Source organism: Argopecten irradians, chromosome 12, assembly GCF_041381155.1.
Source record: "Argopecten irradians isolate NY chromosome 12, Ai_NY, whole genome shotgun sequence".
In the NCBI taxonomy this organism is placed as follows: Eukaryota; Metazoa; Mollusca; class Bivalvia; order Pectinida; family Pectinidae; genus Argopecten; species Argopecten irradians.
The window spans coordinates 31,469,804-31,484,074 of record NC_091145.1 but is presented as its reverse complement, the minus strand read 5'-3'; the positions used below and the strand labels follow the sequence as shown (position 1 = coordinate 31,484,074).

The 14,271-nt window shown below is 36.3% G+C and overlaps 1 pseudogene; it reads left to right on the top strand.

Annotated features, from left to right (window-relative positions):
- LOC138305055 (ficolin-1-like) overlaps positions 1-13,821 on the top strand; it is a 42,056-nt pseudogene extending 28,235 nt beyond the window's left edge.
- The last annotated feature ends 450 nt before the right edge of the window (positions 13,822-14,271 follow it).

Below are 14,271 nucleotides of genomic sequence, written 5' to 3'. Positions count from 1 at the left end.
ACCTTAATATAGATTTGATAGAAATCCTTGGCTTCATTCAGAACAATGACTAACCTTAATATAGATTTGATATGAAATCCTTGGCTTCATTCAGAACAATGACTAACCTTAATATAGATTTGATAGAAATCCTTGGCTTCATTCAGAACAATGACTAACCTTAATATAGATTTGATAGAAATCCTTGGCTTCATTCAGAACAATGACTAACCTTAATATAGATATGATAGAAATCCTTGGCTTCATTCAGAACAATGACTAACCTTAATATAGATATGATAGAAATCCTTGGCTTCATTCAGAACAATGACTAACCTTAATATAGATATGATAGAAATCCTTGGCTTCATTCAGAACAATGACTAACCTTAATATAGATACTATTTCAGAACTGATAGAAATAGATGATAGAAATCTTGGCTTCATTCAGAACAATGACTAACCTTAATATAGATTTGATAGAAATCCTTGGCTTCATTCAGAACAATGACTAACCTTAATATAGATATGATAGAAATCCTTGGCTTCATTCAGAACAATGACTAACCTTAATATAGATATGATAGAAATCCTTGGCTTCATTCAGAACAATGACTAACCTTAATATAGATTTGATAGAAATCCTTGGCTTCATTCAGAACAATGACTAACCTTAATATAGATTTGATAGAAATCCTTGGCTTCATTCAGAACAATGACTAACCTTAATATAGATATGATAGAAATCCTTGGCTTCATTCAGAACAATGACTAACCTTAATATAGATATGATAGAAATCCTTGGCTTCATTCAGAACATTGACTAACCTTAATATAGATTTGATAGAAATCCTTGGCTTCATTCAGAACATTGACTAACCTTAATATAGATATGATAGAAATCCTTGGCTTCATTCAGAACAATGACTAACCTTAATATAGATATGATAGAAATCCTTGGCTTCATTCAGAACAATGACTAACCTTAATATAGATTTGATAGAAATCCTTGGCTTCATTCAGAACAATGACTAACCTTAATATAGATTTGATAGAAATCCTTGGCTTCATTCAGAACAATGACTAACCTTAATATAGATATGATAGAAATCCTTGGCTTCATTCAGAACAATGACTAACCTTAATATAGATATTGATAGAAATCCTTGGCTTCATTCAGAACAATGACTAACCTTAATATAGATTTGATAGAAATCCTTGGCTTCATTCAGAACAATGACTAACCTTAATATAGATATGATAGAAATCCTTGGCTTCATTCAGAACAATGACTAACCTTAATATAGATATGATAGAAATCCTTGGCTTCATTCAGAACAATGACTAACCTTAATATAGATATGATAGAAATCCTTGGCTTCATTCAGAACAATGACTAACCTTAATATAGATATGATAGAAATCCTTGGCTTCATTCAGAACAATGACTAACCTTAATATAGATATGATAGAAATCCTTGGCTTCATTCAGAACAATGACTAACCTTAATATAGATTTGATAGAAATCCTTGGCTTCATTCAGAACAATGACTAACCTTAATATAGATATGATAGAAATCCTTGGCTTCATTCAGAACAATGACTAACCTTAATATAGATTTGATAGAAATCCTTGGCTTCATTCAGAACAATGACTAACCTTAATATAGATATGATAGAAATCCTTGGCTTCATTCAGAACAATGACTAACCTTAATATAGATTTGATAGAAATCCTTGGCTTCATTCAGAACAATGACTAACCTTAATATAGATATGATAGAAATCCTTGGCTTCATTCAGAACAATGACTAACCTTAATATAGATTTGATAGAAATCCTTGGCTTCATTCAGAACAATGACTAACCTTAATATAGATATGATAGAAATCCTTGGCTTCATTCAGAACAATGACTAACCTTAATATAGATATGATAGAAATCCTTGGCTTCATTCAGAACAATGACTAACCTTAATATAGATATGATAGAAATCCTTGGCTTCATTCAGAACAATGACTAACCTTAATATAGATTGATAGAAATCCTTGGCTTCATTCAGAACAATGACTAACCTTAATATAGATATGATAGAAATCCTTGGCTTCATTCAGAACAATGACTAACCTTAATATAGATTTGATAGAAATCCTTGGCTTCATTCAGAACAATGACTAACCTTAATATAGATATGATAGAAATCCTTGGCTTCATTCAGAACAATGACTAACCTTAATATAGATATGATAGAAATCCTTGGCTTCATTCAGAACAATGACTAACCTTAATATAGATATGATAGAAATCCTTGGCTTCATTCAGAACATTGACTAACCTTAATATAGATATGATAGAAATCCTTGGCTTCATTCAGAACATTGACTAACCTTAATATAGATATGATAGAAATCCTTGGCTTCATTCAGAACAATGACTAACCTTAATATAGATTTCTAACCTTAATATAGATATGATAGAAATCCTTGGCTTCATTCAGAACAATGACTAACCTTAATATAGATATGATAGAAATCCTTGGCTTCATTCAGAACAATGACTAACCTTAATATAGATTTGATAGAAATCCTTGGCTTCATTCAGAACAATGACTAACCTTAATATAGATTTGATAGAAATCCTTGGCTTCATTCAGAACAATGACTAACCTTAATATAGATTTGATAGAAATCCTTGGCTTCATTCAGAACAATGACTAACCTTAATATAGATTTGATAGAAATCCTTGGCTTCATTCAGAACAATGACTAACCTTAATATAGATTTGATAGAAATCCTTGGCTTCATTCAGAACAATGACTAACCTTAATATAGATATTGATAGAAATCCTTGGCTTCATTCAGAACAATGACTAACCTTAATATAGATATGATAGAAATCCTTGGCTTCATTCAGAACAATGACTAACCTTAATATAGATATGATAGAAATCCTTGGCTTCATTCAGAACAATGACTAACCTTAATATAGATATGATAGAAATCCTTGGCTTCATTCAGAACAATGACTAACCTTAATATAGATATGATAGAAATCCTTGGCTTCATTCAGAACATTGACTAACCTTAATATAGATTTGATAGAAATCCTTGGCTTCATTCAGAACAATGACTAACCTTAATATAGATATGATAGAAATCCCTTGGCTTCATTCAGAACAATGACTAACCTTAATATAGATATGATAGAAATCCTTGGCTTCATTCAGAACAATGACTAACCTTAATATAGATATGATAGAAATCCTTGGCTTCATTCAGAACATTGACTAACCTTAATATAGATATGATAGAAATCCTTGGCTTCATTCAGAACAATGACTAACCTTAATATAGATATGATATGAATCTCTGGCTTCATTCAGAACAATGACTAACCTTAATATAGATTTGATAGAAATCCTTGGCTTCATTCAGAACAATGACTAACCTTAATATAGATTTGATAGAAATCCTTGGCTTCATTCAGAACAATGACTAACCTTAATATAGATTTGATAGAAATCCTTGGCTTCATTCAGAACAATGACTAACCTTAATATAGATTTGATAGAAATCCTTGGCTTCATTCAGAACAATGACTAACCTTAATATAGATTTGATAGAAATCCTTGGCTTCATTCAGAACAATGACTAACCTTAATATAGATTTGATAGAAATCCTTGGCTTCATTCAGAACATTGACTAACCTTAATATAGATTTGATAGAAATCCTTGGCTTCATTCAGAACAATGACTAACCTTAATATAGATATGATAGAAATCCTTGGCTTCATTCAGAACAATGACTAACCTTAATATAGATTTGATAGAAATCCTTGGCTTCATTCAGAACAATGACTAACCTTAATATAGATTTGATAGAAATCCTTGGCTTCATTCAGAACAATGACTAACCTTAATATAGATATGATAGAAATCCTTGGCTTCATTCAGAACAATGACTAACCTTAATATAGATATGATAGAAATCCTTGGCTTCATTCTAGAACAATGACTAACCTTAATATAGATATGATAGAAATCCTTGGCTTCATTCAGAACAATGACTAACCTTAATATAGATATGATAGAAATCCTTGGCTTCATTCAGAACAATGACTAACCTTAATATAGATATGATAGAAATCCTTGGCTTCATTCAGAACAATGACTAACCTTAATATAGATATGATAGAAATCCTTGGCTTCATTCAGAACAATGACTAACCTTAATATAGATATTGATCGGGGGTGGATGGACGGTAAGTATAGATATGATATGGACACTGACGGGGGTGGATGGACGGTAAGTATAGATATGATATGGACACTGACGGGGGTGGATGGACGGTAAGTATGGATGATATGGACACTGACGGGGGTGGATGGACTGGTAAGTATAATATGATATGGACATTGGACACTGGGGGTGGATGGACGGTAAGTATAGATATGATATGGACACTGACGGGGGGTGGATGGACGGTAAGTATAGATATGAGTAAAAACGGACAACACTGACAGAGGGGGGGTTGGATGGGGAACGGTAAGTATAGATATGATATGGACACTGACGGGGGTTACGGTAAGTATAGATATGATATGGACTGTCTCGTTAAGGGTGATATGGACAATCCATGTGAGAACCTTTGATCATGTGAGGCCAATATGGAATCGGATAGCCACCTCGGCCAGTTTTAAGCTGATAGGGAACTTAATATTTCAAATTAGCTCCTGTCATCTTTTTTTTTTTTTTTTTTGCAGGATGTTAATGTTAAATACTATGTTTTTAGGTTATGCAGAGCCGTTTTGATGGTTCAGTAACTTTTCATCATGAAACTGAAAGACCATATCGACGAACATTTGGAAACTTCAATGGAGAATTTTGGTTGGGTGAGTCTACTTACCGGATAATTGGACAAAAACATTTTAAAGTACTGACTGAATTCCGAGTGTTTGAGTCGAACATTCCTTGAAGTATATACAATATACATAGCCTACAAGTTAATATTTATTTGCGTAAGGAACAACTATAAAACGTTTATGTTATATCAAGAGACATAAGAAATATTTGCTTCATTATGGAATGTTCGGGTGGTTATCATATTCACCAAATTAGAACTTAGAATTCCCCTGCAGTTGAATCAATGATGTACCATAAATTTCAAATACAACTTAACTTCTAACATGAAGATAAACAAATCGATTGCTTTGTGAGATAGAAAAAGGTCCAAAGTCGTATATAGTCCTTGTTTAATAAAACAACATAGTCTGATCTAATGTTTCGATTATAATATCTAAAACTATCTCGAAGCGTAATTATTGGTATCATTCTGTCTTTTCAGGATTAAATGTGGTGAAGCATTTGTGCGTTTATCAACCATGTGAATTACGAATTGAGTTGGAAGACTGGCAAGGCGTCCGCAAGTTCGCTTCGTACAGCCACTTCCGTGTGGGTTGGTGGAGCGACCAATTTAAACTATATATATCCGGTTACTCTGGTACTGCAGGTAGGTTATTAGAGAAGTGATTGGTACAGCAGTGTGTCGCTTAAACTTAATGGCAATTGATAATTTATATCACGTGTACAAAAGCAATATTTCCTCGCGTGCAATTCACGCGAAGGCCCTTTCACGTGAATTTTACTTAATGTGAAAAAATCATGTGAATTTCACGTGAAATTCGTGTGAAATGGTGGGGTCCACGCTCCGATTTTTAGATAATCTGACCCGAAGGGTCAGGATGACCTATAGTCGTCATGTTTCGTCCGTCGTCGTCCGCAGTCTGCCATGCTCCGTCCGCCGTACGCCGTGCGTTAACTTTTCACATTTTGAACTTCTTCTCAAGTTCTACCAATGCGATTTAGCTGAAACTTACATAAAATGATGCTGACATGGTCCCGACAAAGTGATGTTATTTTTCGGGTCGATCCGGAATCCAAGATGGCCGCCACAGCCGCCATCTTGAAAACACATTTTGAACTTCTTCTCAAGTTCTACCAGTGCGATTTGGCTGAAACTTGCATGAAATGATCTTAACATGGTCCCCACAAAGTGTTATTATTTTTCGGGTCGATCTGATATCAAAGATGGCCGCCACAGCCGCCATCTTGAAAACACATTGCGACTTCTTCTCAAGTTCTACCGGTGCGATTTGGCTGAAACTTGCATGAAATGATCCTGACATGGTCCCGACAAAGTGTTTTATATTTTTCGGGTCGATATGAAATCCAAGATGGCCGCCACAGCTGCCATCTTGAAAACAGATTTCGTACTTCTTCTCAAGTTCTACCAATGCAATTTGGCTGAAACTTGCATGAAATGATCCTGACATGGTCCCGACAAAGTGTAGTTATTTTTTGGGTCGCTCCTAAAGCCAAGATGGCCGCCACAGCTGCCATCTTGAAAACAGATTTCGAACTTCTTCTCAAGTTCTACCGCTGCGATTTGGCTGAAACTTGCATAAAATGATGGTGACATGGTCCGACAAAGTGTTATTTTTCATGTTGATCCGAAATCGAGGATGGCTACCATGACACTATATCTAATTAATTTCCTATATGTTAACGCCCTTGGGCCTCTTGTTTGAAATAAAATTGGTTGAAAGAAATTGAAAATGATCCTGACATGGTCCTGACAAAGTGACACCATATATAATTAATTTTACTATTGCCAAGGTAGTCAGATGACCGTTAGGCCCCTTTTAACGCATAAAGGGCCTAAAATGACGTTTTCTAACAATACTTTAGGTATATGGCAGGGGGATCCCTTGAAAATTGAGGATATTGGGTTTGCTCGAAATATTTTGCATGTTATCGATTTTGTCCACACTTTTAAACATCTTATAGGTATAATCTTATAACAGATACTTTTTCAAAAAATTGAAATCCAGGAAAATAGCATTTCATGTGTTGAAATGAAGCATGGAGAATTTTCTAAAATATGAATATTTGCCCAAGATGACTGTAAATTCAAAATTGATCATAGACACCGTAATAAAACAACAGTTAGTGATAGAATTTTGTAAACTAACATATATACTATAAAATTACAGTTAGTGATAGAATTTTGTAAACTAACATATATACTATAAAATTAGTGCATTTTTATTTTTGAATTTTCAATAACAGTACAAAAAACCTAACAACTAGATATGCTTCTGGGTGAAACAAAATGTTTTTTTTTTTATTTATTAGAAATCAAATACTTATTGGAAATACATATATTTTCGTCAGCAACTCAAACTCAAAAGATATAAATTAAGATAATCCATCATTCTTATGTAGATAAATACTATTTTAAATTGAATTAAAAATTATTAAAGAGAGAAACAGGTTACATTTGATTTTGAAATAAAATATGTTTAATAATGGCAGCACCACAAAGGCTACAACCTTGATTTTGACCACTCAAGGGGCCTTTACTTCGTTACAATGACACCAATTTATTTTAAAATCTTACTATCTCATTCGGCATAACCCATATGTACCAAATTTTGCTTATATCTAATAATATCTAAATTTCAACTAATCAGACGTCTCCATTTTATACCCATGACAACAAATCTTTTTGAAAGTGATACCATGTTATTCAGCATAACTCTGTATACCAATTTTCACTTCATTCTAACAATATCTAAATTTCAGAGGCCTCCTTTTTGGCAACCAATATTTTCAAGTATGTTACCATATCAAGCATCTAAAATTATTACTGTACACTAATTTTCATTTATATCAGAATCATAAACTCGATATGTATAACTAAGCATACTAACATAGAAGTGGTCCGTTGCTACCTGCACTCTCTATTTTCAAGTCAAAAACTCAAAAAATGCTTTCCCGATTCGAAACTAAATAACATAGACAGAAAATGTTATGAGAGTATTTTTGATTGGGGGAGGCGGGTTAAAAACGAAACCCGTTACAGGGTGATGTGAGATGACAAAGAGCAATGTTTCGGTGTTTTTTTTTCGAAAAGTGTTATTTTTCGTTTGTTTGTTTGTTTGTTTGATTGATTGATTAACGTCCTATTAACAGCTATGGTCATGTAAGGACGGCCTCCCGTGTATGTGGTATGTTGCGTGTATGTGGTATGTTGCGTGTATGTTGTGCGAGGTGCGTGTTTTGGGAGACTGCGGTATATTCATGTTGTGTCTTCTTGTATAGTGGAACTGTTGCCCTTTTTATAGTGCCATATCACTGGAGAATGCCGCCGAAGACACCAAGCAACACCCCCCACCCGGTCACATTATACTGACAACGGGCGAACCAGTCGTCCAACTCCCTGTATGCTGAGCGCTAAGCGGGAGCAGAAGCTACCACTTTTATAGACTTTGTTGTGTCTCGGCCAGGGGACAGAACCCAGAGCCTTCCTCACAGGGGCGAACGCTCAACTCAAGGCCAGAAGTGAGGCGGTGCCAAGGGAGGCATTAAGAAAGATAAAGTAAGTTAGGAAGAAGAGAAAAGATAAGATCCTAAATTTAGTCGCCTCTTACGATCATGCAATAGGGGCAGCAGGTACAATTCTTAAGCCCTACCTGCAGGGCGGGTTATTTTTCGTAAAAAAATTATTATTTTTAAGCTAAATATTTTAACAAAGCTAACCAATTTGGGAATGTTTCTGCAGTTACATGTAGTTTTAATGGAAATCACAAAAGGAAAAAGTAGTGTCATTTTAAACGGACAACTAATAATACTTTCGATATGCAAATTTTCAGTTTGCAGTTTCTATGGGGTTTTAAACATTAGATTGAACACCACGTGAAATTCACTTTGTGCCCCGGTTCACGTTATATTCACGTGACATGCACGTGAGGAAATATTACATGTGGTGCTATCTCTATATCTGGACAAAAGAACGTTCGGCACAATTGGACGAGGCACAAATACATACAAAGATACAAAAAAAATCAAGATTGCGATGTGTCTAGTGCTATACTGTGTGTATTTCTTATGCATTTATTTCCACAAAGGAGCAGTTTTTTATATTAATTACTTGTTTTCTAAAAGCTCAATGACATAACTCTTACTACTCGGCTCTCTATTGATAGACTAGATTTGGCATTTAATATGTTTATTTCAATTAATGATTGCTGCCGCAGATATTAAGGAGCACATATCACCCGATTAAGTTACAGTATACTAGTGGGCGACACCTGAAGGGATGTCGCAGATGAAATGAAGAGAATTGCGATTTAACTCTAGCTAAGAGAGCGATTTCACCAGCCCAAGAAATAATATCCAACAGTTTAAATTCATTTTACGATTTAAGTCTATTTACTGACCTTGAATGAAGGTAATTAGGGCATTTATTTGAACAAATTTGGTAGCCTTCCATTTCAGCATGTTACAGGCCCAACATCGGTCTGTTGACAATTACTCATTGCAGTTGGAATAAACTTGCACTCCCAATTCAAAACTAACAGCAGATTTTTACGACTTATCCTGATCTTCGGAAGTATATTTTAATTCCCTAACAAAAACCACCTGAACGTACACATTTAACACACCTTTCTGATGAATAAAATATGTTACAAATTTGTAAATAAAAATTAATAGTTATTAAGCTTCTTCAATGAAATAAAGCAACAACAAAAAAAAACCCACAATGATTACATAGTATTTAACCCTGACATATGACTTCATAATGACTTTGGCCCTGCAGGTAGGGCGTTATAATTGTACCTGCTGCCCCTATTGCATGATCGTAAAAGGCGACTAAATTTAGGATCTTATCTTTTCTCTTCTTCCTAACTGACTTTATCTTTCCTAATGCCTACCTTGGCACCGCCTCACATTTGGCCTTGAGTTGAGCGTTCGCCCCTGTGAGGAAGGCTCTGGGTTCTGTCCCTTGGCCGAGACACACCCAAAGTCTATAAAAGTGGTAGTTTCTTCTCCTGCTTAGCGCTCAGCATACAGGGAGTGGGACGACTGGTTCGCCCGTTGTCGGTATAATGTGACCGGGTGGGCTGTGTTGCTTGGTGTCTTCGGCGGCATGCTTCAGTGATACAGCACTATGAAAAGGGCAATAGTTCCACTATACAAGAAGACACAACACGAACATACTGCAGTCTCCCAAGACACGCACCTCGCACAACATACACGCAACACGCCGCATACATGGGAGGCCGTCCTTACATGACCATAGCTGTTAATAGGACGTTAGTTAATCAAACAAACAAACAAACAAGTGTTGCTTTGTGTCTTCGGCGGCATACTTCAGTGATATAGCACTATAAAAAGGGCAACAGTTCCACTATACAAGAAGACACAACACGAACATACTACAGTCTCCCAAAACACGCACCACGCACTTCACACACGCTACACACTGCATACATGGGAGGCCGTCCTTACATGACCCTAGCTGTTAATAGGACGTTAAACTAATCAAACAAACAAACAAACAAATCATAATGACTTAAAATTTACAATTCTGAATATGAATTAAATGTTTAAAACAGTTCTGCTGAAAGTTAATTGATATCACTGTGATCTGCCTTCAAGCAAATACTGTGGAGTGAACCGTGTTTTTAGTTAAAAGAAATAACATTAATTAATCAAACAAACAAGCTTGCCAGCCATAAGTAAAACCATTAACTAAATTTTATAAGGCTTCATATATGTTTTTCTGTTCATTTCAATGCTTTGTCACACCTTCATTTATCAAACCTGATCACTTTCAATAGATTACTGATGAAAAAATTACATGATTTGTTTTTACCCAGTTATGGCACATATTACTTTAACAAAGGTATAAAGCACACCTCATTGTCTTTTAAAATTGATGGGGCATTGAGGAAAGGTTTTTATAAAGAGAAGTAAAACTAAATATATAAAAAATAATATTATATTCTTGTATCCGTCCTATTTGCAAATATGATAGTATTGCTATACTCGTAAATTATTAGAAGTACCGAAACAATACTTTTGATTGTAGTACTTTATTTGGCCTGGTTAAAAAAACAATACAGTTTTGTGCGAAGTGTCATTGCATTATATACTAAAACAGCTAATGAATAAAAAAGATACATCACATACATTACAAAATATACTGTAATACTACCAATAGTGTTTGGCACTGGGTTTTTTTTTAATTTCATCTGACCCGAAGGGTCAGGATGACCTATAGTCATCATGTTTCGTCCGTCGTCGTCCGCCGTCCGCCGTCCGCCGTCCGCCGTGCGTTAACTTTTCACATTTTGAACTTCTTCTCAAGTTCTACCAGTGGGATTTGGCTGAAACTTGCATGAAATGATCCTGACACGGTCCCGACAAAGTGTTGTTATTTTTCGGGTCGATCCGAAATCCAACATGGCCGCCACAGCCGCCATCTTGAAAACACATTTTGAACTTCTTCTCAAGTTCTACCAGTGGGATTTGGCTGAAACTTGCATGAAATGATCCTGACACGGTCCCGACAAAGTGTTGTTATTTTTCGGGTCGATCCGAAATCCAACATGGCCGCCACAACCGCCATCTTGAAAACACATTTTGAACTTCTTCTCAAGTTCTACCAGTGGGATTTGGCTGAAACTTGCATGAAATGATCCTGACATGGTCCCGACAAAGTGTTGTTATTTTTCGGGTCGATCCGAAATCCAAGATGGCCGCCACAGCCGCCATCTTGAAAACACATTTTGAACTTCTTCTCAAGTTCTACCAGTGGGATTTGGCTGAAACTTGCATGAAATGATCCTGACATGGTCCCGACAAAGTGTTGTTATTTTTTGGGTCGATCTGAAATCCAAGATGGCCGCCACAGCCGCTATCTTGAAAACACATTTTGAACTTCTTCTCAAGTTCTACCGGTGGGATTTGGCTGAAACTTGCATGAAATGATCCTGACACGGTCCCAACAAAGTGTTGTTATTTTTCGGGTCAATCCGAAATCCAAGATGGCCGCCAGAGCCGTCATCTTGAAAACACATTTTGAACTTCTTCTCAAGTTCTACCAGTGGGATTTGGCTGAAACTTGCATGAAATGATCCTGACACGGTCCCGACAAAGTGTTGTTATTTTTCGGGTCGATCTGAAATCCAACATGGCCGCCACAACCGCCATCTTGAAAACACATTTTGAACTTCTTCTCAAGTTCTACCAGTGGGATTTGGCTGAAACTTGCATGAAATGATCCTGACATGGTCCCGACAAAGTGTTGTTATTTTTCGGGTCGATCCGAAATCCAAGATGGCCGCCACAGCCGCCATCTTGAAAACACATTTTGAACTTCTTCTCAAGTTCTACCAGTGGGATTTGGCTTAAACTTGCATGAAATGATCCTGACACGGTTCCGACAAAGTGTTGTTATTTTCTGGGTCGATCTGAAATCCAAGATGGCCGCCACAGCCGCTATCTTGAAAACACATCTGGAACTTCTTCTCAAGTTCTACCGGTGGGATTTGGCTGAAACTTGCATGAAATGATCCTGACACGGTCCCGACAAAGTGTTGTTATTTTTCGGGTCGATCCGAAATCCAAGATGGCCGCCACAGCCGCCATCTTGAAAACACATTTTGAACTTCTTCTCAAGTTCTACCTTTGGGATTTGGCTGAAACTTGCATGAAATGATCCTGACATGGTCCTGACAAAGTGTTGTTATTTTTCGGGTCAATCCGAAATCCAAGATGGCCGCCACAGCCGCCATCTTGAAAACACATTTTGAACTTCTTCTCAAGTTCTACCAGTGGGATTTGGCTGAAACTTGCATGAAATGATCCTGAAACGGTCCCGGCAAAGTGTTGTTATTTTTCGAGTCAATCCGAAATCCAAGATGGCCGCCACAGCCGCCATCTTGAAAACACATTTTGAACTTCTTCTCAAGTTCTACCTTTGGGATTTGGCTGAAACTTGCTTGAAATTATCCTGACACGGTCCCGAAAAAGTGTTGTTATTTTTTCGGGTCGATCCTAAATCCAAGATGGCCGCCACAACCGCCATCTTGAAAACACATTTTGAACTTCTTCTCAAGTTCTACCGGTGGGATTTGGCTGAAACTTACATGAAATGATCCTGACATGGTCCCGACAAAGTATTGTTACATCTCTGGTTGATCCCAAATCGAAGATGACTACCATGACACTATATCTAAGTAATTTCCTATATGTTAAGGCCCTTGGGCCTCTTGTTTGAAATAAAATTTGTTGTAAGAAATTGAAAATTATCCTGACATGATCCTGACAAAGTGACACTATATATAATTAATTTTACTATTGTCAAGGTAGTCAAATGACCGTTAAGGCCCTTTGGGCCTCTTGTTTTAATTTCATTTTGTTGAATTTGTTTCGTTTCAAAATAATACATAGAACGATGACAAACATAAACAACATGAGAATATATTAATATAACATGTAATATTGCGTTGGTCACTGAATATAGCAATGGCAGAATTCAGTTATCACTATTTCATTTTAAAATACCTTGCTATAAAAATTATACAGGTGTACAGAAGACGGTGGTTATCTACCATTGGATTAGACAATAGCCTAGGCCTAGAGTACTTCCATTATATATGGTTAAATTATTGCAATTATATTTAGCACTATATGGTTACACCATAATTACAATTGTGTGTTGTCTAAGGTGACGCTATGGGGGATCTGAATGGGATGAAATTCAGTACAGCTACTGAGGACAGAGACATGGCTGCGAACATCAGCTGCGCGGAATTAGGACAGTCAGGTTGGTGGTACAACGACTGCGGCCTGTCCAACCTCAATGGACCATACACCGTGGACAACGGCACAGAAGTGGACAACGCCATGACATGGTGGACATTCCATGGGAGTAACCGTCCCCTGAAAAAGTCACGAATGATGTTTCGTGCAGTTTATGAGGACTGACTCTGTATTTTTTATCTTATCATCTGGGATTTGTCATGATATTGATGCATAGGCCTTTTGTCTTTTTATTCATGTTGTCTTCATTTGTGTTTTTCTGTGACGATGAATCCAATATCAATTTCGCCAAATCCTAAACGAAATGGGAAAAAAAGACCTTCGAAATGGTTCTTGTGTATACAAGATTGAGCCCAGGATAGCATTTTGACCCGTCCGCATATTATGAATTTCAAAAGTAAAAATGTTTTCTGACAGGTAATTATAGATAATCATGACATGAATTTGGACATCCCTATTGAAAGTTAGGTTCAATCACACCAGTAACAAACCGGATGCGAACGCTATAAAAACTTATATTAATGAAACAAATGTCCCACATTCTTTATCACCTACTGACAAAAACCTATGTGAGGGGCAGTTAACCGTTGATGAATGCAAACAAACCTTGCATAA